This window comes from Poecilia formosa, unplaced genomic scaffold (genome assembly GCF_000485575.1).
Source record: "Poecilia formosa unplaced genomic scaffold, Poecilia_formosa-5.1.2 Scaffold141, whole genome shotgun sequence".
In the NCBI taxonomy this organism is placed as follows: domain Eukaryota; kingdom Metazoa; phylum Chordata; class Actinopteri; order Cyprinodontiformes; family Poeciliidae; genus Poecilia; species Poecilia formosa.
In genome coordinates this window covers 1,147,269-1,175,230 of record NW_006800080.1, presented here as the reverse complement: position 1 = coordinate 1,175,230, position 27,962 = coordinate 1,147,269, and the positions used below count along the sequence as shown (strand labels likewise).

General features: G+C 38.5%; 1 protein-coding gene across 4 annotated transcripts in view; it reads left to right on the top strand.

Annotated features, from left to right (window-relative positions):
• LOC103145365 (galactosylgalactosylxylosylprotein 3-beta-glucuronosyltransferase 1) overlaps nucleotides 1–27,962 on the top strand; it is a 99,875-nt gene that overhangs the window by 21,887 nt on the left and 50,026 nt on the right. For 3 of the 4 annotated variants that reach the window (XM_016676737.1, XM_007562771.2, XM_007562774.2), the window contains exon 2: nucleotides 18,924–19,135. The exons of the other annotated variant lie outside the window; for it this stretch is intronic. The gene's annotated coding sequence lies outside the window, so the exon portion shown is untranslated. The remainder of the gene's footprint in view (nucleotides 1–18,923; nucleotides 19,136–27,962) is intronic. 4 annotated transcript variants of the gene reach the window in all.

The following is a 27,962-nucleotide window of genomic DNA, read 5'->3' as shown; positions in this document are numbered from 1 at the left end:
AGCTTCCTGGCTCATGACATTGAGTTTGGCTTGCTGTTGATCTGTGTTAACATACACAGAGTATTTAACATGTAGTGATAACAGTACAGCTTTAAAGGTTAATCTCTTTTAATTTTTTTTGATTTATGACTTATGATCTGAATGGCATATTCTTATTTTATTATTTCCCCTTTTGTTTGTACAATCAGTTGTTTTGTAAGAGGCATCGCAAAACACCCAAATCAAACTGATCAAAATAATAACTGATAATAAAATCGAAACGCAGGCTGTGAAACGTACACCTACACCCTAATCAAGACAATAGAAGCTAATAAGCCTTTGAAACTGCCAGCCGTGACTGAATCCACACATGCTGTGCAAAAACGGCAGGAGAAGATCCGCATCCTCCACAATCCGTGTTGATGTGAAAGAGGGGAAGGAAAAAAAAAAAAAAACGTAGACTGACTTAGAATGTCATTCTCTGCACAAATGTTCACTTAAATACAAAAGCTGTTTTTTTTCCCCCCTCAACAGAATTATGGCAGTAAATGTTACCTCAAATCCGTTTGCCCTAGGTTACATCTCAAGGTTAAGAGAAGCCATTCTTGACGTCTTTATTCTCGGAAACACAACCTGCTCCTTAACACCACCTGAGCCTCTCGTGTTTTTTTTAAATATTATTATTATTATTCCTTCCAGGCACTGGTCCTCATCTGTATGTGTCCACCAAGGTTAATTTGAGCCACAGTGTCAGCTGTGGAGCCATGCCTTTGGTTGGAGGTCGGAGTGAATACACAGGTGTTTTCTGACAGGTTAACACCTTGACACAGGTGCCTCTGACACCACTTGGTTATAACATAATTGCAACATCGCCCGATTTTAAAGAAATGGGGCTAAGTCGTGGCGGACTGGCAGGAGATACGGACTGGACGTCCAAACTCCATTAATGTTAATTGGACTAGAAATACAGAGGCATGGAGAAAGCAGTCAATCAGTAGGTGGGGAGGGCGCAGAGTGTGATGTAGGGAGCAAGGAAAGAGAATCCACTGCGATAGAAGGCTTATCTACAGCTGAACCTCCAGTGTGTGGGAGGTTAATGCAATGTCATGATGGACAGATTCCATTCTGCTGTCTCATCTGGGAGACAGAGCCATCAGAGAGTAAAAGGCAATTTGTCTAAAGATTTATAGCTAATTGTACATGCATGAAATCCAAAAGAAGGCTTATGCATCTCAATTTGAAAATTAAGTGGCTCCTGCAGTAAATCTCTGCTGCAGAGGATTCACAATAACAAGGTGAGGAAAATTAATTGTATCTTTTTTTTTTTTTTTTAATGTCACGAAGGGCCTGCCATGCTTGGTGTCTGTTGCATGAGACTGCATTAACCCTAATCACATATTTCATTGCATGCATACATTTCCTAAAGGTGTTAGATAGAAGCAACATGAACCTGGACGCTCAGCATCTTTCTGAAAGGAGGAGACGGGATGAGAGGCTCGTTTGTGCTTCTCTGTTCCTGTGAGACTTCTGTGATGTGTGAGGATTTATGCAGCTGCTGCAATCTGCAGACTCATAAGGGCTTGGTTTTTATGTTATTAGACACAGGCTCATTGAGTGTGTATGCAGGCTTGTATTTCTCCTACCTAAGCCAAGAAAATGAAGAAAAAAATAAAATAATAAGTTGACCATTTTGATTTTCCATATTTGACAAAACCAATTTAATATTAGGATGCAAGTATATGGTAATAACACTGGGACGATGACTGACTCATTTACAACTAATAAAATTGCTCTTTGTTTAAAACAAAAACTATTCACTGCTCCCCTAAAACAAGCCTCCGTACATTTAAAATACAAAATACAGAAATGCACAACTGTATTTGAAAGCCTTGCTGAGGTGGCATGTAGCCCTGAAAAGACGACCAACAGTGAATTTCTCGGAGAATATTTCTTCAGCTGATTGGACTTGAAGGTGAGCAGGCAGCATTCATCACAGGAGGTAAATTTTCATCTGAGAATAAATTCAAGACATTTAAATTGGTGCTGAAATATGTTAGAGACGTGCATAAATGCATACATAAAAAGCCCCTTATACATACTATTTTACACTCTGGCATCCATGCCCACTTCACCCACAGTGTTGTAGTGGGACTCATGCCTCTATCCAAAAGTGGTAAACTGGTTGACATGTTCACAGGGCAATACAGGGGCGAACAAGGCAATTGGTTGGTGTAATGCTGTCACTTTAAAATCTGAAATATATATATATTTTTTTTATTTTACAGTCTGTTGGTCATCCATGTAGCATAATCTATGAATAAATGGGATTGTGATATGTAAATGAAAATCAACCGCCAGATTTGTTAAATCATGATAATTGCTACAACCAGATATGCCAGGTTCAGACAGAAAAGGTCCATTTTAGCAGTTAACCTCTGTAGTAAAGTTTTCATTACTCCTGTAAATATTCCTCTTTCATATTGAGTTATGAAAGGTAGTCTGCCATGAATGCAAATGCAACAAAGCTGCGAATATCATTGTGTCACACCTTCCACATTGTAAATTAGACCTTACATGCCAGTAACTTAAAGAAATTCAGTCAATTCTGTAATCAAGAGATTTTGTGTCGAGTCTGAAAAAAAAACAGTGAGCTGTCAAAAAGTGTGAGCTGTCAAAAGATTTCATCCAGGGACTGGGGACAGGCAGCCTCTGTGTGTTGATTTTCTTCTTTTTTTATTCATCTGAGGGCCACTGCTGGCTTTATAGATATTTTTGAGTGACGGTTCCTTGTGATAATCAATCCGGCTCAAAATACAACATGTGTGCGGTTTTGATGCAGACTGAACAAAATAATAAAAGACAGGGCTTTCGCATTGTACATACAAGTGAAATGCTCTCAGAACCTTTTGTGCTGCGGATGGAGAAAAAAAAAGAAAAAAAAAGGCAAGAGTACATCAAGCAGAGCCTAAAAGGGATCCAGCACTTTGGCTTTTTGTGTTGAGATTTGTATACCGCATGACATTAATTCATAAACTAGCATTTGTATGAGATATACTTACTTTAAAGCAGAAAATGATGCATCAGTGGTATACATTTTGGAAATGCATGAAAAGACAGTATTCTACAGGACCATGCAAAAGCATTCATACAGTTTTGATTTATTTATTTATTTATTTATTTATTTTTTAATTCTTTTTGTAAAATGTAAATTCAGTCTTGTTTAGTAATTTCTTTATACAGTCACATTTTTTGTGCAGTAGCATCTGCAAGTAGCTTGAACTTTGTTTTGTAGCTTTGGACATCTAGAGAGTAAAATGTTTTGCCCATTCCTCTTCAAATAACTCAAGCTGAAGCAGAGTGGATGAAGAGACTTTTAGTCTTAGATTATCAAATGGATATAGAATGAACCAAAGTGCCTAACACCTGAAGACAATTTAATCTAAACTTTTTCCTAGCAGCTTTGATTGTTAGTTTAGGGCCATTAACTGCTTTATTTAAGGATTGTTGTGTTTCACAGTGCATACAGTGTGATGTGCAGTGTTTGTTTTCACCTCTCATGGTATAAAATAAATGTTGGTCTAATCTGAACAGAGCGCATGTTCCCAAATTTACTGTAGCCACCAATGCTATCAAGAAATCAATGTATGCTTTTTCTTCCACTTTACAACAATCATAGTTTGTGTCTTTCTACCACATACAAGCTCAGTGAAATAGATGAAAATTTGTTATTGCTACATGATGAAATGTAAAAAGTTCCAAATGTGTACCTTACAAATGGCTGAATGGGCAGAACACACACACACACACACACACACACACACACACACACACACACACACACACACACAAAATCCAGTAAGTAACTTCGCCTCAAAGTCAGTCGAAGTAATGGGAAAAAAAAAATCGACATAAAAGAATTGAATCCTATTCAACCAGAACTCCACCCGGGTCTTTCGAGAAGACGCTAAGTTCAGTATGGAGTGTCAAATCCCTTCTTGAAGTTGTGCAGTTTTTGTGGCAAGAGTTGTCTGTCTTTGATGCTGTACATCCTCAGCAGCTGATGGATGGCAGAGTAAGGACAGAGACCCTTACGCTATTCATCAAAACCAGACAACGTGTTGGAGTCTGGTGGCCTCTGTGAAAAATGAGCACCACTACCTTTTCTGCAGTGTGAAAAGGGTAGGAACACTGGAAAAAGTCCCAGCGAGGGCAAAAAGGTGCTTATTTTAAAGCTATATTTTCTTCTTTGGCTGCTAGCTTTGCCTCACGGCTTATAAAAAGGCACTCAATGTTTTGTCGTGACCAATGAACGGCATGATAAATCGCTCTGTCCGCTGTGGGCTGTGCTCAGCAGGGCTCCAAGTAGTTATTTAAAAATGAGCAGTGAGAAGGAAGACAGAGGTGCTTGACGGATGCTGCGCAGACTCGTGTCGGCCTAAAGGACACTTTGCATGCGAATCTGTGAGGCAGCGCCTGCATTACCCAGAAGCTGTTAAAAAATCTGTTAAAACGGGAAAAAGGGTGCAGAAAAGATGCACTAACAGCAGGAATGAGGAATGCAGACATCAATGAAATCCTTAAGCAGCCCTTTGAAAAAAGACAGTTTTTTATAAAATGTCTTATTCACCGTTACAGCATTGATAGGCAAACAGATTGGAACTGTAGAGAAGACACTGTTCAACCATCAGTCAAACTTAATAGTTGTATATCTTTATCCTCCCAGAGAGTGGCTTACTGTGCTGAAGGAGCAGCTACTGTTTGTCCTGTCAGTAAGAGTATGCCTTGATAAATGGAGAGTTTAAAACTTGTTGACTTGTCAGTAGTCAAAATATACATTCAAAGTTTAAAACAAAAGAGGCCGAAAGCAGCGTTCAGTTCCAACATCAAGCATTCACTTCACACTTTATGTCTGGAGAGCCTGTGAATGTTGGGCTCTTCTGTCTTTTGCAGTATGTAAGGCAGCATCTTATGTCCAACTACATCAGTGCTCTTTTCATTTGTTTCGACACGTTAAACATATTTGAAAAAAACAAGCAAATTCATTGCAGCGATTCCATTAAAATGGTGAAAACAATTTATTACATATGCATTGAAGTCAGAGTGATAAATTACAAGTGGGATGATTATGGCTTACAGCTAAATCCAAAAACTCAAAGGAGTTTGAATACAGAAATGTGAGCTTGCTAAAGTATGTTTTGTGTGTAGCATGCATTACTTAATCAGGGCTCAGTTTGCATTACTGACTGCATTAGTGCAGCATGCCATGGGGTTGATCATTCTGTAGCTGTGATAGAATGCTAAGACCTTGGTCCACATTTGCATTCATTCCTCATTTTGACATTACCCCCATTGATTCATAGGTTCAATCAGACTTGTTTACTGGCCAATCATGCCAATTGTAAGTCATTCAGTGCAGAACAAATTTACTGAGCTGTGCGAAAAGAAGGCAGTAGAAGTGACAGACATAATCTCTATGGGCTCAGCTCATTTGATGAGCAGTGAATTTGAACTCCTGCCATCTGAGAGGCGATTCAGGGTGCCTTTTTACAGAAGAAACGTGTGACAGAGTATGTAAATCGAATTTCCATTTCTATGGACAATAATACTTTAATCTTATCTCATCAATCATGGGCATTAAAGTAGGTGCTTTTTCAGTGTGGGAAGGTGCCAAGACCAGCTGGAAAATGGAATCAGCAGCTCCAATAAAACTCGACATGGGAGGGAATTATGAGAAACGCGTTAAAATACGGTGGTAGATGGCTGTGCAAAACACCAACATATCATACGACGGTCAAATCTGTTCTGACAGTGGAAACGTCACACTGGACCTCAAGCAACTGTCCTACATTACTGTGTGGTGGCTCTTAAACCTCTTAATCCAGCTGCACACCATGTAAGTCCTAAACTCTGAAATAGGTTTTCTATCGCTCCTTTTAAGACCACAGCTATCCTTGCTTCTTATGTACTTTTTTCTACCACACCTTTTTCCTTCCACCCAACTTTCCATTAATAACCTTGGACTTTGAACTGCTTCTTCAGCGACGACCTCCTCAATCAGTGATTCTCTGCTGGGGAAGCTGTCAAATCAGCAATCTTCACAGTAATTACAAGAAGAAACTTTAGCCTGACATTTTAAAGAAACATCTTTTATTACACCTATGTTGTATTTCGCTTTTTCTGAGAAACTGGATGTTGGATATTTATTAGCTGAAAGCCATAATCATTGCAGAAGTGCTTTGATTGTGTCAAAAGCTGGATGGCAAAACATTTTCTCAAACTCTCTCTAACTCTTGTTTGTCTTCCAGAAAAGCATACATCTCTAATAATGGAAAACCTTGGTCGATTTAGCATCTTATGCCAATCTTATGACATCTTATGTCTTCCATTGGTAAGTTTGGGGTAAATTTTGATTCTGATTTTGCTTTCGATGGTCATACTCGCAATCCAATTTGGAAGTTGTATTTCATCCATTTGTGCCTTCGGTATTGGATTGTTCTAACTCCTTATTCACCTGCCTAAACAAGGCATCTCAGGACCATCTGCAAGTTGAATGAGGTTTTACAAACATCATCAAATTGTGGCATTTTTTTATATAGTTTTAGACAGTGTAATAATGGCTAGATTTGTTGGGAGCCAAGTCTTGTATTAGGTGGTGAGAAGTATGTGACATGACATGAAAGGACTTGAGAGATGAAAAGAGGCCAGAAAGATCCTAAGAAACAGGGAATTGCTATTGGTGCTGGTTATTCTGACACTACAAGTGACCCGGTGTCATTTAAAAGAAAATCTTTGGGTGATGTAATTTTAATGTTAAAGGCTTAAAACTTCTTCTTTCTCCTGAGCTGATAAGTTTGCTTAGAAAAAAAGGAATGTAATCAGCTGTGCCTATTCAGACAAACGCTTATGTGTGTGTGTGTATGTGTGTGCCACACACACATACACACACACACACACACACACACACACACACACACTTTGCATTAGCTTAATTGCAAACTGCCTTTGACTGTGGTTTTCATTTCAATTTTAAATTGACCCTGTCCTAAAAAATAAATAAATAAATAAATAAAATAAAAGCTTCAAACTTTCCAGTATAAATCCTATTATAAATTCAAGGTGAAATCTAAAGTGTTTTTTTATTTCTCTGAATTTGTCTTATGAAGATCAATTTGTAAATGTTGTCTGGTTTGATTTGATGTTTGCATGTGTTATTGGGAGTTTTTGCTGAGTGCTCAGGATACTGAACAATCACAAACGATATTGCATTCTAACCAAGTTTAGCTTTGTTTACAGAGACATGGCTGTTTAATTGCTCTGTTTAGTGCTCAAAGCAGCTTCATTTGGGAATTTATTGGATTTTGCTGATATGCTTAGCTTACATTATTTTTATTGTCTGCTTTATTGAATTCAGAATTATTCTTGTTAGTGTTTAGTTTAAAAATTACTGTGTTTTGTAACTTGTACATATCCTCACCTGTTGTCCTACTCTAAATTATAAATTTGAGGTTAATTAAAACGTTCATGTGAGAATCTGCCATGTGTTGGATGTAAGTGGTTCATTTTATGTGCTGTATTTTCTCATAGGCATTCATATTTTCCATCATATTCATTGTTTACTGCAGTTTGTTTTTTTGGAGGAGGGTTCTTAAAGTAAGCTTATTACCTACAGAAATTACACAATTGTGTGAAAAGCTATTTTGCCATACAGAACTATTGTCCATTCACATTATGTTGTGTTTTATTGTACAATTAATTATAATAATTAATTGATATGTTCTTCAACTTAAGACAGGCAATTTCCATTCCTGTTTTTTTCAAGTGCTTCCAAAGTGTCTGAAATTAACCAGGAATTGTGTTTGCCTGAGTGGTGGTGTATAAGCAGATGGCAGACATATAATATGTAAAATTAAAAGAGCTTTTAGAAAAAGAAAGGGAAGGAACAGTATGTTTGTTTTTCTTGGGCTAATGTCACACTAGCTACTTAAAAATGTGCTACTTGAGTAAGAATAGTGGAAAAGGAGGGTCGAAATGGCAAAAATAGTAATTAAAAAATATTTTTAGGATAACCTGAAGTGTTTTCTCCCATACAGCAGTAATATTTAAACTGTTTTATTGCAGTTACAAAAGACATTTATGTAATGGTGTGGAAGCAAAACACGTTCTTGAACAGCTCGGTGCATTTGTTTAATGTCTCTCTTACTTTTCCTACCGTTTCTCATTCATTCTTGTCAGCGGCTCCACCTACTGGCGTGGAGTAGTATTACACAACACAACATTTTAAGACAATGAAATCCAAATGTACTGGGTTAGATTAAATTAGGGTCTTAGTCTTATTTATGCCACCGCCACACTAAATATCTTACAGATGGGTTTCTTTTCAGGCTGTGTTCCAACATTTTGACGGGGACGTAGTTTTTCCTTACTTCTTCTTTGTAAATTCACTGCTTTTGGAAAATAATAATGTTAAGAGATCAAGGGTCAGATTTTTATTTTTTTTTTGAGTTTGCGGTAAAGTAACCAATTCTACTTGAGGAACCCGTTTCCCTCTGGTTAAATGCGGTAAATACCGAACAGATCTTAAAGCTGTCTCTTTGAGATCAAACCTTCATGACCCCCAATTTAATGTCAGGCTTCCTCACAGATGTAAGTTTCTCTGTGATAACACTGTGAAAAATTGAAGGTCTTGTTGCTCCAGCAAATCCCATCACTCACTTCAGGAAACTGGCTTTTTTTTTTTTTTTGCCTTAAGCAAGTGTTCCACATGAGCGTACACTGCCTGAGTGAACATCCAGTCTAAGCTTGACAAATTGGTTCCCAAATAGCAATTATTTCAACATCAATTAGCCACTGAAGCTGCACATTGTTGTAGAAGACTTGTAGATATGCGTGCACACACAGATGCTCTGTGCGCTTGTTTATTTAATGTTTTAGTTCCAAAAAACAACCATTCACGCCAGATACACCTTCATTATTAAAGCAAGACAGGGACCTGAAGTGCACAGCTGAGATGTAATTAGATTCTGCAAGATAATCAGACTTGGAATGTGTCCTGCAATTAATCTGTGCAGTGAAATATGCAGATCACAGGATTTATCTCATCTAGCATCAACTGTTTCCCGACGGATTCTGGACCTTTGAAATACTTCAAAGAAGTTCATTTTTGTGGTCAGCAATTATAGCATACCTCCAAGTTGAATGTTTGTAACGTGCTCTGCTAGCTTGGCTCGTCTCTCTCTCTCTCTCTTCATTAAAGCAGCTGTTTCACAAGATACTTTTTAGGAGAGGCAATTAGAAGAGGATCTTCCGTATGAGAGGAAAATCCAACCTGCAATTTAGACAGAGGGAAGGTCTTCTCTTGGACCGAGCTGACAAATCAACCCCTTGGCAGCCATTAAGTGGAGGGAACAAAGAAACTGATATAATTTCATTTTCTCATGCAGGCTTTTACGGAAAACTAGCAGGAGAGTTCTTTCAAGTCCAAATCATGGCCTGTCACCTTGATCATTTTGAGCTATGCTATAACAGTTCACAGTCCAAGGATATGAGGAAAAAAACTTAATGTTAATGCCTTAAGCAGAGGCCCAGACTAGCAATGAAATGAACAAATCCATTTGACATATTTGTAGAGGGCTTTTTAGAGCTTTCAGCATATAGAGCCTCAGGGGTGTGCAAAATGTGCTCAACTGTGCATTTTAAAAAGTTCTCATTTTGGAATAGACACATCAGCCTCCTGTGGTTCTGTCAGATAAATTGACTGTATGGTGGCCTGGAATGTACCCGTATGGATTCAGACACATTCATTTCTTCAGAGTAAAAGTTTTCCTTGATCTTCAGTCAACAGAGAGAATAAGTGTCCTTCTCCAAGTGACCGTAGCTGCATCAAATCAAGACAGACTGCCTCAATTACTCAGATTCATCTTATGACATCCTCCGCAGTGACCAGGGCTGGCACCATTTAGACGTGACTAAGGAGGAAGCATCATGCTAATAGGACGGCAGAGTTCACATTTCACTCTTAAAATACGAAAACACGGCTGAGTGAACCAGACAGAGCTGCGTCCGGCCAGCCGCTGGCAGATGGAGGACTCAGCTTCATCATTCTTCTGGGCTCTGATCTGACCTGTCAGTACATTCCTCTGTTGAGAAACACACGCAACTGCTTTCTAAGAAGATAAGTAAGATAGATGGATAAGAAAGATGAGATAAATAGATTGATAAGATGGAAAAGATAAATAAGACGGACAGACATACATACAGAAATATTGCATGCAAACTCCAAACAACATTTCAGCCACCACAGTGGATCAATGAACATGCCATCTGCTATCAAGGAGCTGCAAATTGTGGAGGAGCGTACTTATCAGTTTAATATTGAGCATCGCCAGGCACACAGGTGTCAACTTTCAGAGTGGAGCCACCATGATGTCGCTGCCTTGCAAAGAAGCACGTCTGCAGAATGGGTTCACAATCAGGAAGCAAGACGCAGTGTAGCTCTGGTCAATGTACCTCTGGTCAGCGTAGCTTTGGTCAGCGTTCTGACAGAAGACAAAAGCTATAGCTTAAAACGTCTAGTGGGAAACTCCGAAACTACATAATATTAGTTCGGCGTGATGTGCATATAATTCTTTTCTGGAAATTTTCTCTGAAATAAAGTTCATCGTGGATATTGTTTTACATCTTTTGATTGCATTACCTTAGTCCAAAGGGTTGCTATGTTCAAAACATAAGTGCCACAATATAGATATGTTTATATGTGTGGCAAAATAACTAATGTGTAGTATGCTTGGAGCAGCAATCAATTTCTGTAAGAGAAAATAATATATCTGTGCTTAGACCATCACAATTACAACCTTCAGGTTCTCCACTGCCGAGTGTCGCTGCCAACATAATTGAAGAGCCAACCACAGCTTCTGCGCGCTAACAGCCCACCCATATTCCCCTCTACAGTCACACCCTTCACAGTGAGGAAATGCTCCAAACTGGGCCAGAACGGAAACAGACATTAAACGGTCAGCGTGAGACTTGACAAATGGAGAAGCGGCTCAAGTGTAAGAGATACTGTCATATATTTCACAGAAGCACTGATCTTTTCAGGACATGTTTCTCCCGGTGGCACTCTTCCCTGCAAGATATTTTTAAACCCCAGTTTTACAGGAACAAAAGCCCCTCAATTTCCCTGAGCTGCAGTAATTATGACAACAAGGAGAATGAACCATGTGATTGTGTTGATAGATCCAAAGTATAGTATTACCTTTTAGGGGTGTCAAGGAGTCCTCCTTGAGGAGCGATCTAATTGCAGCTTGCGCAGAATTCAATCATGAGAGCAAGCTGGAGGGATTTTCTTATTGTTTGCCTGACTGCACCAGCAGCTACGGCCTTGTTCAAGGCAGTCAGTGCACACAGGTGGAGGGAAACATTCAGCAACCTGAAGGAGTTAGGCAACACTTTGTTACTAATGAGAAAACTCAGGAAGTTCCTCAGGCATTAGTTTTATTTTGTTTCAGTATTTCACACAGGGATGGGGGTATAATTTTGAGTCCGAAACCAAGATGGCCTGCTAATATTGAGAAGTAACACAAATCTGAGGGTGAGCATACACAGTGTGCTCATTGACTACATTGATATACCTTCAATATCTCAGTCAGGATGAACATAGATTCTAAATGGACTATTTGTTAAATAAAATACTACTAAGAAAAGCCTTACCAAATGAAACTAAGTTGTAAGGATTTCAGTCAGCATGCACTTCCTTTTATGCAGCCACTGCCACAGCAGTATCCAGCCCATGAAAGCTATAGTCCTGAACCATCCTATCATCTTCAAAGTTTCCTAAAGTGTCTGGCATTGACCATTTACACTACGCAATACAATACCCATTTATACTATTGCATTGCTGTAAATCAGACATGATGGGCCGAGTTTTCAGGGGCAAACAACAGCACTCACTGCCCTCCTTGACTATTTCCGTGGGATGATTTGCACCATCACTCATACTGAAAATGAGCCAGGAAAGTTGAGCGACAGCTGCAAAGATGAAAGGCATCTAAAGAAAGGTTGTGGTTGCTTCACATTGGCAGTGAATGCACTATTAGTGTAATGGCACTCCAAATATCAACACTAGTCTTCCATATCAGTCACTCCAAGGATAAAGCACTACAGAAGGGGAAAAAAGTCAACTCTACAGCAGCTCTGGGCAGATTTTATTGACAGATTCAATATTGTTCAAGTGTAAATTTTGTTGGCTCACCAGCGGTGTTTTAAAAATGTAATGCCTGAAACTGAATTTCCACCCGCCGGCATTTAAAACAGACTGAGGAGTAGTGATATGTTCCTGCGGGACACAGCTACCAGCTATTATGTGTTTAAAACCCCAGAGATGGACTTATTCATGCTGAAGCACCTTCAGGCTTCTGCCGTTATTCTGGTACAGCTCCACAGCTCTTGCTCAGGCAAGAAATTCTCACTCAGGGATCTGAATATTCCAGAACTTGTGTAAGTTTTGAATGTGTGTGTTTGTGTCTGGCAATGGGGAAGCAAAGTGATTTTACAGGGGATTACCTTTAAACCCATGACTTTCCCCCGTATTTTGGCTGTGAATCCCCAAGGGGTCTCAACAGGAAGTTCTGAAACCACAGTTGATTTTAGGGTTATCATAAACAAGTCTTTAATGCTTTTTTTTTGTACTTATGAACAAAGTCATGGGCTTTTAATAGAGAAACCTTAATTTCAATTTAAAAACTGAAGTGAGATCAGCTGTTTGAAGGAAAATATTTTAGAGAGAGACTGCACAGTGATGAAGTTGGTAGCACTGTTGCCTTGTGGTGAGAAGGTGCTGGGTTTGGGGTTTTAGAGACCATATTTCTAAAGATTGTGTGTGTTGGAGGTTTAGCAAGAGCAGTGATTTTTGTTTGTGGAGCTCATCGCCAAAGACAAACCATCCATTAACTTACAATTATTAGAAGGGTTTGATTACTGGATTTTACAGTGCATCCATGTCCTTGATCATTGAAGGGTATGAATTAATTTCAACACACAACTTTTTCACAAAATGTAGATAAGAGGAAACAATTCTCTGAATCTTGACGTTTTAAGACATGTCTACGTTGACCTATGTTGCATCACAAGCAAATTCAAATTTTTGGTTCAATAAAAATCATTTTAAGTCTAATTCTGCTATGGGTATGAATAATTGTGGGCTTAATTGTAGAACATACACAACAGTCCAGGGTAGATGATGATGAATCTTGAAGTACTTAGAGCCTGTAGAGGCCAATCAGCTTAACATAAGTTCTCAAGAAATGTTGTAATCACTCAATAATGTGCTCATTTAATATGTATGTATGTATGGATATATGGATGGATGTTCTTCCACTCCTGGAAGACTTGCATTTGAATTATGTACCAGTTTTTGGTTCAACTATTTTTTTTAAGTTTGGTTGTGCTCCCGTAGTGCATTTTCTCAATAAAATGATCTTGGAAAATAAACTCCTTCTAAGCTGTTAAAGTCATTTTGGTATTTCCTGGGAGGGTTGTCAAAAGAGTCCCTTACAGTAAGTAATGAAACCCCAGCAGTGATAAAGGGTAATGCACCAGCGTGGTATAAATAAATTGTTCTTTGGATTTAACCTTTGCCAAGACATTTTTTTTTGTTCTTTCAAACACCACTAGTCCCAGCTGCCTTGTGTTGCCATGACAACCGGCGACCAGCCTCAGCTCAGTGCAGTGTTGTTTTAGTCTTGAGAGAAAACCACCCCCTTCCCAAAAAACAGGAGGACAATAATAAAGGCTGTTCTCCAAAGCTGTGATGAGAAGACACAAGCCTGTGTACTGTCACAAATGTGCAAATCATCCTGGCTCAGAGAGGCCTTCGCTGCACCCATCAGTCACATCTCATGCTATTTCATTGTGCCGCTGAACACTGTGTGTGTGCAATTAGATTGTGTATCTCGCAGAAAGTATGAGGGTGTCAAGAGATTATCATTGAGAAATCTTTCAAATAAATCACCTTGGAGATAATTATATCACATCATTGCCATTAAGCCTCTGACATTTCCTTTATTCTTTAATGTGAGTATAATGAAATGCTAACATTAAATTCAGTGCACCTCTTCCCAGATGATAATGGACTAAATGGGTAATTATGATTTAACTGGATAGCTGGGAGCTCTCAGGGCTCAATGGTGACCTGCAGTTGACGATTGTTCTTGTAAACGGATATTCTACGCTCTGTGGCACGAGCTCCATTGAACTGTCATGGGGCTGTGGGGGTCTGCAAACCGCCACACCACCTCCAGCATTCTCCGAATCGATCACGTCGCAGCGTCCTGCAACAGAAATTCACCCAGCACAACTCCTCCAATTACTGCTGATGGCCCACATCTTCCCATCAGGGGTATGTGTTGGAGCCAGGAGCAGTCGAGGAGGAAAAGCAATAGAGTCGTTAGCCTGAAGTGGAAAGAGAGGCAGAGGGGGAAAGAAGGGATGTGTTGACAAGCATGCACAGCTGGTGAAACCTTTCCATGTCGAACTTTGCCAAGACGGATGTTGAACTTAGACCCGGCCATACATTATTAATATTAACCACTAACACAAGAATAAAGGAGCATTTACCCACCGAGTGACATTCTTGAATTAATCATAGAGCCGTGTTGAAGAGGCATCGCTGAATTCTCTTTCATGGAAAACCTGGCAATTTTCTCTACCATGACAGATGTCCTTAGAATGAAGAAGGCCACCGGCTCAGCTCAGTTATCTTGGGCATTATCCGATGTGCCCTCAACATTTTAGAAGAGAATAGCTTATGTTTGATGGGTTCTCTATTCAGGTCATGGTGTCGTCATGGCAAAGTTTACTTCTTGTTAGTTTGTGGCATTAAAATGATTTGATTATGCTACAGGTGCATATAGTGTGCAGCAGAGTGAAGCACCCAATAAGAGTTTAGATATACATTCAAAATACAGCACTAGTTGTAATTGCAATAATTTCAGCAAGAAATCGTTGCAATTGACTGCTAGGCAGAAGGCAATTTCAGCCATTAACTCTCATTATCAGTTTTCAGTCCAATGTCTGCACAGTAGGACTTCACACTTGTGTGTGTACAGCAGGTTTAAAGCAAGGGCACATATCTCTTTTGCCCTTATGAGGGACAAAAGGAGGCATTTTTAAGAGAACACTTAAGCGCCATTATCTGAAGGTCTCTGTCCCATAGGGAAGTAATTCTTTGACTCAAGTCTCAAGTCTTTTGCAATCTTTAGCAGGCTTTTCCCCCCCAGTATTGCCCCAACTTTAGCTCTATCCATCTTGCCAACTCTTTTCGTACGGCATAATGATATCACCACCACCCCATTTTACTGTGTAAATAGTATCGTTAGGGTGATGTACAGAGTTAGTTCTCTTTTCTACACACAGAATTTGCAGGCAAAGAATCCACCTTTGGTCTCATCTTTTCAGAGCCCCTTGTGCCACATGTCTGCTGTGTTTGGCTTGTGGAGAATGCAAATAACTAATAAGATTAAAACAACAGCTTTTCTCTATTGTGACTGCACATTAATAGTAGAATACTGTGTTGCATACTTTTGCAAAGCACTGTATCTCCCAGCTGAAGAGTGAAATGGGCACTGTCACTACAACATACTTGCAGCCTTGCTTATTTCATTTATGATCTTCTTTTGCAAAGTAGCTGTGGAAAATAATCTTTTGACAGTAAGTACATAAAATTATATTTTAAAAAATTCTGGTTAAAATAAGCGTGGAACAGGTCAACCGCTTTTCGAAAGAGTTACAAGTAGGTGTGAAGTAAGTCAATACCTGTTCCGCTCCCTCTATCCAACCCTCTATTTTCAGACTTTGTCCATTCGTCCGTCAATGTCAGATGAACAGACTGACATGGTCAGCCCACGGACAAGAAAAAAAAAAACATACACACACACCACATCCTCCTGCACAGTGTGAACTTTTCAAAAAGTGTGTGAAAGTGTGGATGCACCCACGCACATGCTCTGGTGTGATTACGTGCTCAGTGTCTGGCCACAGAGCAGAACATGACAGAACAGTGGTTGAACAGTGTTACAGCCAGCTGCTGCTGTCTGAGGTTTCTCTGCTCGGAATACATCAGGCATTTCTGGGAGCACTGCGGATTTTAATGCCACAGGAAAATTTACACTCTGTGCAAATTTACTTCACAAATTACTGCCACTCCAAAATAACAAATAGATATCAGTCTATATTTCCTATACCATAAAGATGTTAATGAGCCTTGAACACCATGCTGTTTATGGTTTACAGACATTTTGATTGGTAAGTTTTTGGATTTACAAAATCCAAACTCTTTGACAGAACTAATGGGTATTATTTCACCATAAAACATTCATTATTTCTTTGCACTACTGGTACCTTAAATAATGTAAGCAGAAAACATCAACTAAAGCAAAGCATAAGAGATTTTGGGTTCGTACATAACAGTGGCACAGCCTGACATCCTGTGCCTATTTTTGTTGTTTACTCCACCTTATAAAAGGATTACTCTTGTTGGAGTAGGTCTCCATATTGGAAAAACCTGCAGGAAACTTCATAATCCTTTTATTCTTGATATACACTCTCATTTGTATTCCCTGGTTTGTTCACACTGCATTTATTGCTGTTTTTTTTTTGTTTTTGTTTTTTTTTATATTTCAGTTTTTTAATCCGTTTTTAGTTATCTTTTTTTCCCTTCATTTCAAAGTTTCCTCACTCTTATGTTCAGATTTAATAACCATTCAGGATCCACCCTGATAAAGCCGCAGCTGAGGGGGAGATGTAATAGAGATACTACACCAACCGTGTTTTGAACATGAAATAATATCATCGGTGGTGGAGTGATATATTGCTCCCTGTCATGTAGGAGGAGCAGGTGTTTAGTCTTTTGACACCTTCCTCAGCGTCCCTTGAGCTGATAGTCGGTATAGTACCTAATACATTTACGACAGCTGACATTGCAGAAATGTTCGTCTTTGTCTGTTTTTGTTGCCACACGGCGTGATAAATAAAACATTTTAGTTTACCCAAAAGGATGACCTTGTAAGTTGTTTTTCTTCGCTCTGCCCTACAATCATTCCCCACATGATTTCTTCCTTTCCTGTGATTTGGAACAGCAGAGTATGCTTAAATCACGCTGCTCAGGGCGAGTATTCACAATTCAGTTGGACTCGTACAAAGGCCATTCCCCTGTGGATTTGAAGGTAATTACTTTCCCCCTTGATGACAACCCCATTGAATTTAGATTAAACCAATAACAAATGTGGCATGCAGCGCTAGATGACATCCTGTCATTAGGCTGTTAATGTGCGCACCCCTTTTGGTTTTCCTCGCGTGGCATCAGCTGGTCCCCCTCTACATCCACAGTGGCTGCCCACAAGCAAATGCAGCCAGCACAGTGGCAGATGAGACCCACAGAGGAAGTCTCATCAATAATGGAGAGCGGTAGCTGAGGGAGTCATGCAGAGGAATTGTGTTGGAGTGAGAGTGCATTGCAGCTGGTATGTTTGTGTCATTTCTCCCAAATGGACATTTTTTAGAATGAAGTTATCGCCAGAGGATACGCATTACATTAAAGGCAAATATTATTAGCTGATATGCTGCATAAATTGTCACATTGCTATTTGATGACGTGCCTGTAAGGTTTTTAGGACATAACGGGCATTGTGATTAATGATTATCCTAAGATTACTTCAAGTTATGTGTGTCAGAGGCTAAAAAGAATATTTACATATCCAAACATTTATAATAAGAATTTATAAATGTGTACTTGTTGTTTTGAAATTGCAGTAAAGCAAAAAAGAAATATCTCATCACTTTTCCTTTATTCTTCTATCACAGCGGGTAAAGACTGCCTTGTGGTATTTGGGATGTATGACCAAATGACGGATTGCGTCAAATCTAAGACACATTAATCTAGCTAGCATTCATGGGTACCCGGATGCTACCAAAATTCTTTCAGAAAGCTGTCTATCACTAATGCTCGTATCACATGTGAACTAAAATGTTTCCTAGCAATCTACAAAAATTGTCTATACATGAAAGAGATTTCTGCACCTCCGCCATCCGTTTCAGACTTAACGTATAAAAAAAAATTATAGTGATTTTTATAATTTTTTTGGCAGAGTGAGAGGATGCAGGAGAGCCCAGTGCATCTCTGAGCAAGGGGCCAAATTATTGTGTCCTGTGTATTGGTGAGGAGATTATGGACAATTAGTTTTAGATACTTTAGGAGATTTGCTTTGAGGCTATTAATCCAAAACCAAGTAGTTGATGCCTGGTCATATGGTTGAAGGACATTCCAGACCACCTGGGGACACCACTCCCACTTCAATCTAAAGATATTGGTAAACAGCCATGGAGAGCACGCCACACCTTTCTGCAGACAGCCGCTTTACCTAGAGAATTGCCGGCCTGAGGCCATGACTTTATTTTAGACGTGGCTGCTGCTCCCAAAATCCTCCAAAGAGAACTCAAATATGCTATTACCACAATAATGAACCACCACAATCTTACCACTGAAGTTGAATGCTTAACTTTTCTCACAAGTAATGGGGAGAACATTGCATTCTTGACACACCCCAAGAACCCTCAAAGACCCATCCAAGTTCTGGTTGGTTGATAATGTCTTGGTGTGGTCTTAGTCCGGTGTGAACGAGGCCTGAGGCGGTGTGTAACGTATGCAAAGAACTAACTCTCAGTGTTTATCTTCACTGACAGCTGTCCAGATACAAACACAGAAATCTGTCACACTCCACAGGGCTGACAATGACCCACTGGCTGTTATAGTATGGCAGCGTCTCCTCCCAGCTGCCATCCTGCTCGTTCCATTTTTTTTTTCAATGCCTTCATTGTATGTGGAAGAGGAGGCCCATTCTTACTCACAACTCTCTTGCTCTCTCTGTCTCTCTCTTGTGCTCCTGTTTCTCCAGGGGCCGGGTCTGAGAATGTAAAACCGTAGGGAGATTTCGGATGTCACTCATGACGCATCTTCTATTGCGTTTGACCATCTTGAGCTGCGAACATCTCTGCTCCGCATACAGCAGCGCCTACAGTCAAGCACGAGACAAAAGCTGGTGACAGTATCTGACGGCACAGGAGGACAGAAGAAAACCGAAGGAGGGGCCTGTGATTGCTCCTGCTTGTGAGTACTGTTTTGTTCTCATAGTTGTTGTGGGGGGAACACATTTCCATACAAGTCACCGGGGCTATGCTTCTCATTTAATGATTTGTTTTTGTGAAAAAATAAAAATAAAAAAATCAAAGGTGCGTATAACTTGAGAAAACAATGAAGTAAAGATATTGGTTTATTTGGTGGAAGCAGTGAAAAATCCATCCAGAAATGTTTTCCCATTGTGTCAGGATAGTTTTGTTATCTGTGTAAAGATGTCAGAGCTGACCTTGACAATCATGCTTTTGTTCACATTTTTCCAACTGTCACACCATAGTTGATTCTTTGCATTTCTAAAAAGAAGCTATATTGAAAACTTATAGTTTCAAAAAATGTGGTTAAAAGGAACAGTGGTAACATTGATAGTATCTACATTCTTGGCATCTTTCTTCCTGTTGTTTTTGCATGTTCACAGCTTTCTGTCCTGTTTGGTGTCCACTGGAAGTTACAATTTGCTCCAGAAATCTAGAGGAATTATTCAGATCACAGACAAAATGACCTCACAGATCCAATTGCTTCTCCTGCCTACAACGGCTTCCCATACTATTTGAGAGTGATATGTATATGCCAGATAGAAAAGAGAGCAAAATGGTAGGAGCTTGATCTGCTGATGTTAAAGCTGCAGATAATCTTAAGGCAGTGAGGCAGTAAATGATTAGATGGAGAGGTGTGTGAAGAAGAGGGGAAAAATAGATTGAGTTGTTAAATTGCTTTTAGGTTCTGTTGTCTCATCGCTGCACTAAGGAAAAATACTGTGATTGTGTAATTGGACAGCCTGGGGTATGAAGAATCTAAAGTTTCAACCTCTTCCTGTACAGTTTAGAAAGTTTTGGCTGAAAAAAAGCATGTTGGCAAACACATCCATATGATATTACATAAAACACAGTGCCGCGCAATATCACACTACATAAACTGCTCAGTAAAAATAGCCCAAGTTGGAATGTTCTGCTAAACCAGTTCTGGGATCCAGAGTATTTCACTGTCAAATCTAATGTGAAAACACAAATTATGGCTTTGACTAATGTCTGTCTGTCTGGCAATAATTCTACTAAAGAGTGAGCTGCATAGCATAATGCTTTGCCTGCAAGTATAACAAAATTGTACGGCATGAGATGTTACAATATTAAAAAAAAAAAACATAACATTGCTCCTTCAACCCTTTAGTTTGACCCCTGGCTCTGAAAGATAGCGTTTTAGGATAATGTTTGAAACTGTTATTTTGAATAAAGATGTGAAGAAGAGTTGCCTGGTTGTGTGACCTTGTAAAAAGTAAACAGAAGACAGTGGCTTATATTTAGACATGTAAAGACTGAAAAAACATGCTTGGGAATGGCTTATGGATTAGAGCAGTTACACACCTGTGTGTATGGACTTTCATCTTGTACACTGAAGTCATAACCAACCACTGTTTACTATCGTTAAAAAGAATCTAAATAAAATGGCACCATGAACTCAGTGTCCAATGATGAAGATGTAGAGGTATGACTTCCTCTATCCACACCCCAAGGAAGGCACATGGTTGTCACTGGGACCATCTCCAGAGCAGCTACAACAAGTAATGTTGTCCATTGCCAGTTTTAGATAAAAAGTTGAAGCAGATAGTTGAGACAACAGCAAACAACACAGATCTGCAATGTATCACCGTTTTAAAATGTCAGTGCTAACCTCAGCATTGTGGATGCCAGGTGAATAAAAAAATGGTGGAGTTATGTTCCCACAAGCTTTAATGCTGCCGATACATGAAGGACATATCGGCAGTGCAAAGTTTAAAAGAAGGGTGAGAGAGTCTGTTTTCTTGCAAGGAATCAAGAAGGACATTGAGATGCTGATAAGCAAAGCAAATAGCCTATGGTGTTAGCTGACCTACCAATAGCACCATGGCTCAAATTAAATACAGATGTAGGGAAAGACTATTTTGGGATAATCAGTACTCAAGCCAGCTTGAAATGGCTTTATTAGCAATATCAGAACTACAGTATGCCATGACACATGGCAAATCACTCTTTACCATGCTTGGCATTCTACATACTGTGATTTGCAGAAAAGCGGGGGTTTAAATTCTTGAGCCACTGTTAAACATAGATGCAGACATTGACTCTGGTCTATATATGGCTCTACTAAGCCTCACAGCATCACCACTTTGACCTGCTGAGCTTTTGATGAGCAGGTAGATCTATACCACCCTGCCAAGTTACACAAAAAACAAATCAATACCAACCAGGTTAAAATATAAGCTACAAACGCAGAAAGTAAGGCAAAGTCATTTTATTGAAAAATATAAAAAAAAATCAGCCAAGATTCAACCATCCACTAACATGATGACACAGCCAGTGTCATTATGATGATGATGATGACAATGATGATGGAAGACTAAAGTGACCATTTAGCAGGAAGTAGCTCTATGTTAATTGAAGGTAAAAATAAACTGAGAATGGGAAGAACCTTATACATAATTGCTATATTTATCATAAACTCTACCAGGTGAGCTAACAGAAAAGTGACTCAGAGACCATTATGACAAATAAAATAAAAGAATGTCACACAGACGTGACCAGAGAGGGTCAACTTTTGTTGAGAATATCCACCAGTAAAGTGGAAAAAAACTAACATTGAACTTATAAGTACAAAAGATTCATCTGGAGTAGTGTGACGCTGTGTTGGTGATTTGTGTTAATATGTCCACATAGGCTCAGAGTTGGTTAAAATTTACTTTATACTGTGCCACATTACATATGTTTCATGCGAAATATGTCATCATCCATGTGAAAGGTTATCCTTATTGTTGATTTGTTGCTTTAAAGAAAACTATGCGATGATTGAATAGTATATGCTTTATCCACCAGGTGGCAATATTAGTTCTGTGTGAGTGTGAAAGACACCATAAAGAGATTGCACAAAAACCTGTTGTGCAGACATATGTGCAAAGACATAAACGTGTCTGGATAATGTAAGACTTGTTCTTTCAAGCACGAACCACAAAGAGCAAAGCAGATATTGTATGTAGATGTTTTTATAGCATTCATGGGACTTTGCAAGCAGTCAGGGTCACCTTAAATACTATCGATTTTGTTGATCCTCCCTTTCCGCTCACTAAATTAAGAGGTTTATTGATTTGAGGGAATCAAACATAAAAAAGACCAGACTTGTGGAAAGAATAACATATCCTAAGACAATTTGCAAAAGGTAATTTACAGGTGTTTTTCATTTGCAATATCTCTACTGAACCCTTATTTTGCCAAACTCTTATTATTCCCATATTGTTAAAGAAAGGGTGTCACTCTGGCAAAATTATTGTAACAATATATTATTCACATGTCATACACATGGAAAATTTACAATGCAACAATAAGGGAATGCTGACGTCAAACTGTGTTTTAATTATGACCCCAAAGTTGGGTTTAGGACATCGACAGGATTACAAATTCACAAGTTTGTGGTTTTAAAGTTTTTTGTAATTTTTTAACAAAATAAATAAAAAATGACAATCTTTAAAATATTTCTACTATACTGCAACAGAGAAGAAAAAAAATGTAAACGGATAAAAAAACCCTGCAGCATATAAGCAGTTAATTCTGTTTATGTTGTCATTTGCCATTTTATGCGATACTGCATATAAAATGACAAATGTATTCAGGATCATAAGCCTCCAGTAGTTTTGGGGATCAGAAGCTGAACATTTTTGTAATCATTGTTTTAAGTATGTATACAATTTTGTCTGAGTTACATTGTATCTCTTCTTCAGTGTGAGATACAGAATATTTGAGTAATATTTGATTTCCAGGATAACCAACAGCTGCAATGGCCAAAGACTGATGGAGGTCTTCACCACTTCTACTACTGTAATAGGTTTTAAATCAGACATTCATGACAGCTTCAGCTCTCTGCTAGTTTGTTCAGGAGAATTTAGAGATCTTTGCAATGGAGCTGGTCAAAAACAAAAACACAGCTATATCTTGTTTGCTGGTGTGTGTGTGCATGTGCGCTTGCGTGTGCGCCTGCAGTTGTGAATAATACATCCTGTTATCCAATGGATGGAAAATTGGTTAGAGAAAGCAGCAGTGAAGTTCTTTCAAGCATGCCACAGTTCCAAACCTCCCTTTCTGAGGACACCACATTCTGTGTGTCCTCACTTAGCTGCCAGCACATCCTGTCAACAGTCAGCCATACAGTCTCTTGTCAATGACATCATGTTATCAACTCTGAAAATTGTTTTTTTAGTTTCAAAGAATAGGGTGTTTCTATTATCAAATAACTTAAGATTTTAGTTCTTTATTAGTTTATCTACTTGTATTAATTTATTTGCAATCACTGCAGAAAATAGCCAGTCATGTATATTAATTTACATAAAGTTAATATTGTTGCAAACATGGAACAGGTCCAGTCAAACTAACTTGTGCTGAATCAGCTTAAGTCACTTTACTGCAGATGTTTGCAATATGTTGTAGGTTTTATTTTTATACGTTCTCGCACTAGAAAACAATTCAGGAGGGTCTAAAAGTAGTTAAATGCCAGCAAAAAATAAAATTGAGTAGTGAAAAAAAACCCTACATACTAATATTTGTGAAATATATAATCACAATAATTAAATAAAAAAAAATAGTATTGTAGTTATTTAATTATGATTGTCATTTTTAAAGATTATGAAACCTGCAAATGCCAAAAAAAAATATTTACAGCTTGAGGATGCACATTTTTCTTGAACGAGTCGACTCCTCTGCCTTAAATGTTCTCTTATGCAATATTAATGTGAAGAGCCTGACGTGTTGTGGCTTGAAGGCAACTCCCTTGTGTGCATCACACACATGAAAAGGGCAGTGTTCAATAATGCCTTCAGGATAATTTAGATTCCCTACTTTGACCTTTCAAAAAAAACAACAAAAAAAGAACTAACACATATGTTATGTAATGATTTATAAAGTAGCACCAACCTTCCCCTATAAATGTGAGTTGCATTCACACAAATTAATCAACATGGCAGCTCCTCATCACAGATTTATAGATGGCCTTGATTGCTGTCAGGGTGAAATTAACTCATACCAACTGCAAAGGGGTGTTGAAAAGATGCCTGAATAAAATACACATCCCCTCTCACCGACTAACACCAACACTCTACCCCCGCCCCCACACACACATTTTTGCACATTTTATTGACAGCTATTAATTTTAACAATTGCATCTTTGACTTGCAGTAACTCTTGCCCTCACCCTACCCATTAGTCGTACATTCCTTACCAAAATGCCCACTGTACCTCTAAACCTGACCAGTAGAACTCAGAGCAGTGAAAAAACAAAACAAAACAAAACATGAGGACCAGGAAAATGTCCTCGCATCTCAAAATTGACCTCCTTTTGTTGGCTAAACATGTTTTCCGGTTCTCTGTCGTATTTACAAATCCGCGCACGCGTACACGCAGATCAGACTGGTCTGTTCCTCCTGGCTGTCTCTGTAGAGCTGTCACACATGCTGCGTCTTGGAGCACCAGGAGCCCGAGGTTGACTTGAATTATACTGAGAGGATGTCCTTTACTGATCTGCAGAGCCACAGAGACACATCCTCCCCCAGAGAGAGCTGGTCAAAAACACACCGGCTGCGAGAGAGAGAAGGGAGGAAGAAGCAAGGACTAAGAAAAAAAGATAGCAGGTTGAAGACAGGGGGCTGCAGAAGAGGAGGAGGTTAATAAAAAGAGAGGGATTGAGAGATTGCCTGTGAGAGAAGTAAGACGATTCCAGAGTGAGAGATAGGGAAGGAAGATGAAACTGCATGTGGGAGTATGGCAGTGTGCGTGCACGTCAGTGTGTGTGTGTGTGTGTGCACATTTGCCAGAAAAAGACACAAAAGCTCAGCCCACCCGATCATACAGGGGCATCTTTTTTTTTCTTTTTTTTTTTTCTGGGCGGAATATTTAAATAGTCAAATCCTACTTGATTCAATATGTTCAGTAATGTGTTTGTTGTTTCTTTTTATGCATTAGCAAGATAAATTGCTGAATAAGATAACCTTTCTGTCCTGTTTGTGTGATCTGAAAGGTAATTAAATCAAAATAACTATTGGCATTTGTTAATGCACTCACATTTAGCTAATTAGCACCTACAGCCAATCTATTATTTAGATATTGAGGGAGGCTTGAGCTCATTTAAACATGAGATTTTTATGCATTTCACACCATCTAAAATAGCACAGCGTATGTATTTACTGATGCGGGGAAAAATAAAGAAATTTTACTCGACACTTAAGATGATTCAGTGAACAATTGTTATATTTTAACAAGGATGGCAATATTCTCTTCTTAAAAGATAAGGGTTGCTGCCTTGCCCTGGATGATAAATCTACTAGAGAGCAGGAATTTTGCAGAACAAGAACCTGGAACACAAGATATTAAGGAAGAAATCCCCAGCTGTCCACAATGCACCCACATTCCTTTCTGCTTATTCTTGCACAACAGGAGATCACTGTAGTTCCTACTTTAATTTCAGCTGTCTGAGACTGTTACTCGTAATACCTTGCGGCATTCCTTCAGCCCTCAGTGGCAAAAAGCTCTTTGTTTTGCAATGACACAACCCTACTACTATGGAGACATTTTAGAGCCTGTGTTTCTCAGGTTCAGTTTTTAGACATTAGCTTATGAATCATCCAAAGATTAATTATCCATTTCCAACAATGACATAATAACTGTGCATGACTGTTTACTTGGAGGGAAAATGAGCAGTTCAAAAATAATGAAAAACGCATATGACATTTTTTTTTTTTTTTTTTTTACCAAGCTCCTAAATGCATCAATATTTGCTTGGCTTTACCACCTACACTGCAATTACATTTGTGCCCTTGGCAGTTTTTTTTTTGCTGTGTTAATTCATTCAAATACAGTAAGAATATGAACGGTAATCTTAAAAATTATGATGGAAAAATCCACTGCAGTGGAAATGCTTTGCGAATAAATCTGCTCTTTAGGAAATCTTTGTCATTTCTACATGGCTGTCAAAAGAGAAGCTTTGGAAAAAAAATAGAAAATTATTGCAGCAACTCCAAGTTGATTTGAAAATTTAGATTTTATACCAGAGAAAAAATGTTTTCTCACATAAGGATGTTTTTTTTATTAAGTTGTAAAGAGTAAAAGCTGGGCAATGATGCAACTGGCTGTTAGAATAAAAGTATATTCATATTTATCTCTCTTAATGAATGAATTATTCAGTGATCAACAGATAGATTTTGGGGTATCAAAAGAAAGGAGTTGAATGGAACAAATTTGGTGACAAACAAAACATATGACCAATTTTGTAGGAGATGTTAGTGCCCAAATGACTACAAAAAATATTACTTTAAAAGCCTAGCAATTGAACATCTCCATTATGCCTGAGGCAACAACAGAAATAAAAGACTCAACATTACAGATATATTTAGATTAATCAACAGAACCCAGCTGACTAATGATCCATCACTGCATGGTACCAGCAAGGTAACTATAAATATTTCTTCCAGACCTTCAGGTCCAAGGGAATTGCAGAAGTCAATGTTAAGTTTTCTGATAAAACACCATGCAGCTACCAGGGCAGACGCAGCAAATATGAAACGCGCTCACACGCAAAGTCTAACCAGGGAACCCCTGGGGCTTTAAAAGAGCTTAAATCACCCTGATATCCATCAGACCACATTAGTGTTTCAGATATACGTATTATCAAACAAACAATGGGAGGCATGGCTATTAACAAGGTGAATGTCTGTAAGCACAGTCCATTGTAACAATGCATTTGAAAGTAAAATTAGATATGTCAAAATTATTTTATCTTGGCCACTGATAAGCCTCAAGGACACCTTTCAAGGGAAATGTATTGCCTTAAAGGGTATTATTAAGTTCACTGAAACACAGCAGTGTCTCAGCTTATTATAGCAATACTGAAATGTACAACTCAAATTTGGTATTGTAGAAAATATTCAATAATATTTTTGACAAAGGACAAAAATTAGTAATTGAGGGTGTGGAATTGTAACAAACCACCTAAGACTAAAAGCTCACTAATGCTCAAAATCACACATGTCTATGCACACGAACACAGTTTTTTGTCTATCTGTCCTGAGAGCCAGAAACAGGTTAATCGCAGTACACTATCAAGGACCGTATCTGTGGTTCATTGCAAAAACACAATTTACAGATTCAGAGCGTTATCTATTTCAGAGTGAAACAGGCACAGAGCCAAAGACACTACAGAGGTTCTGAATAGCTGCATGTCAATTGGCCATAACATTGCACAACTTGAAATTACAAACTAAGTGAATGGAAACTCACCAATTTAAAAAAAATCAAGTGGTTTCTCAGCTTCATTGAAATTTTTGTATTGTCCGAAACTGCAATGGAAAGTTTTGTGATTCGTGTAAGGTAAGGTAAGGTAATTTTATTTATATAGCACATTTTCAGCAACAAGGCAATTCAAAGTGCTTTCAAAGTGTCACTCAAGTCAGGTCAGGTCAGTTTGTTGACAGCAGCAATCCGAAGCTTATTTGTACAGACTTATTTAGCATAGATAAGTCTATATAATTTTTTTTAAATTAAAAACACAGTTTGAGATTAATGAAACCTTCTCTCTTTTTCAGGTTCAAAATTAAATACGCAGAAACATTTAGCCACAGGAAACATGCCATTTGTTTCCTAGTGGTACTGCTGCACAGTGGGTACAATTACAGCAACTTTAAAGAAGTTTTGATGTCTTCAATGTTTTTATCTATACTTATCTTTGTTTTTATAATGTTTTTATCTTTTCTTTTTATCTATTGATAAATTTCTTTTTATTTCTCTTTCTCACTGTT